The sequence below is a fragment of the Penaeus japonicus genome, unplaced genomic scaffold (assembly GCF_977035675.1).
Source record: "Penaeus japonicus unplaced genomic scaffold, GWHDUDI00000001_assembly GWHDUDI00000002, whole genome shotgun sequence".
Lineage (NCBI taxonomy): Eukaryota > Metazoa > Arthropoda > Malacostraca > Decapoda > Penaeidae > Penaeus > Penaeus japonicus.
The window spans coordinates 45,984,790-45,987,289 of record NW_028234404.1 but is presented as its reverse complement, the minus strand read 5'-3'; the positions used below and the strand labels follow the sequence as shown (position 1 = coordinate 45,987,289).

The 2,500-nt window shown below is 31.4% G+C and overlaps 1 long non-coding RNA gene across 1 annotated transcript in view; it reads right to left on the bottom strand.

Moving 5' to 3' along the window:
- The window catches only part of LOC147472399 (uncharacterized), a 135,534-nt gene that overhangs the window by 127,076 nt on the left and 5,958 nt on the right, over window positions 1–2,500 (bottom strand). The window lies entirely within an intron of this gene.

The following is a 2,500-nucleotide window of genomic DNA, read 5'->3' as shown; positions in this document are numbered from 1 at the left end:
GAGAGAGAGATAAAGAGAGAGAGAGAGAGAGAGAGAGAGAGAGAGAGAGAGAGAGAGAGAGAGAGAGAGAGAGAGAGAGAGAGAGAGAGAGAAAGAGAGAGAGAGAAAGAGAGAGAGAGAAAGATAGATAAATAGATAAATAGATAGATAAATAGAGAGAGAGAGAGAGAGCCAACGCGACAGCCAGAAGAAGTCAAGCAAACACGCAAAGACACAGACACGAGGAAAAGAGAACAAAAGTCGGATCAAGTTTCTTCCTTTGGTCTTGGAAACGAGAGACAGGAATAAATATGAACAGCGTAATCGAATTGTGGTTCGCGCAGGTTTTATTTTACGTATAACTTTACCGGCCCTGGTTTTATCATGTGATTTATTGGTCTCTGTGTATCCGTGTCTGTGGGTGTGGAAACTCTTGTTTTTGTGATATTTTTCGGCTAATGACAATGATTTTGATGAAGAGGACGAATAAAATGAATATACATACATGGAAAGCATACGTGTAAACAGATTGAATCAAACAGATATACAAACGGAAATAGAAAACACACCCACGCAAAACACATACACAACACCATCCAAAGTGGCACATACCAAAAAATACTGAGCAAAAGACACGTGCTTGTGTGTTATTACTATATATATATGTATTATATATATTAGATATATATTATATACGTATTAATTAAATATATGCATATATATATAGTTATATATATATATTATATATATATATATATATATATATATAATGAGAGAGAAAGAAAGAGAGAGAGGGAGAGAAATTGCACAGACACCAGACACGACACCAGTACAACGTCTTCCCTCCCACCACTCACACATAAGGATGAAAGCTCACATGGGTGTACACACAAAGACGTGTATCTATATATCAAAGTAGGTGGAAGATTTAGAAACACATTCGCTCATGTGCGTGTAGAGATAAAAGAAGTAAGTTTGGCAAAAGCTAGAGCTCTGAGTCTTAGAGGAAACTCAGGTGACATACGGAGGGCATGGAATTCTGTCATGCGGCCCTTGACCAGACACAAATGCATGGCGCGAGTGGGGATAGGGGGGGGATAGGGGGGGGTGAACGCGCAGTGGTAACTACTCTGTGCGAGCAGAGGCTATAGGGACCTTCATTCATCAGCGAGGAAGTATTTCTTCCTTTCCCTTTCATGCCTAGCTAGTCCGCTCGGGTGAGTAGTCAGCAGTGCCGGCACGCCTCGAAGGTGATAGGGCCCCTACCTGCCCTGGGCAAGTGGGCATACGTCGGGCGTAGCCACGGCGGGGCCTGCTTGCTCCGAGGTTCCGCAGATCGACCGAAGCCAAACTGATTCATGTTGGCCTTCGGCTGTGCTGCCAAGCGGAAGAGATCCGTCGGAGGGACTGAGTCGCAGCGGACGGCACCGTCTTCGTTAATTATCGCGATTAAGCCACTTTTGGTTCAGCGACGAGAATAGACGTGCATACACTCACAAGTATATGCATTCATAGGATACATATATAGGTATATATATCTATATCTATATCAATATCTATATATATATGTATATATATATATATGTATATATGTTTATTTATCATACATTCATAATTTATATATCTATTTATATATATATATATATATTATTCTATCGAGCTATATATATTTATATATATATATTTATTTATTTAGTGATATGTATATATTCTATTCTTATTATCTCTATGAATTATATCTTATCAAGATATATATATATAGATAGGATATTTAGATATATAGTATATATTTATATTTATATTTGTTATATATATAGATCACCTAGTGAGCACACACACACACAACAAACATAACACACACTCACAACACATATTTGATATTATATATATATAGATATAAAAATATATATAAAATATATAACTATATGATATATGTATATATATATATGTTTATATATATATATATATATATAAAATATCATATATATATATATATTCAACTGACTTTAGAGTTATATATATATATATATCTTGTATATATGATTGACATGCTAATATATATAATAAAATTTTATACATTTGTGTTTTAATGTATATGTATATATATATGGTCATCTATATTGTTATATTTATAGTTAATAGTTTATATATATAATTATATATATATATAGTTATATATAGTTGGTATATTATAGGTATATGATTTATTTAATATTTGTGCATGTAATATATATACTGTTATATATCGATATATATTATATATATCATTTATATATATATATATATACGTATATATATATATTGGATATAGATTTATACATATATATATAGTATATATATATATATTTTATGTATATGTATATATTATGTTATATATTTATTTACTTAGATATACATAATAATACAGTATATATATATATTATATATTTTTGTTATATATATTATATGTAGGTATATATATACATATAGTTACATTACATATATATATATATATATAGTATACGATATATATATATTTATT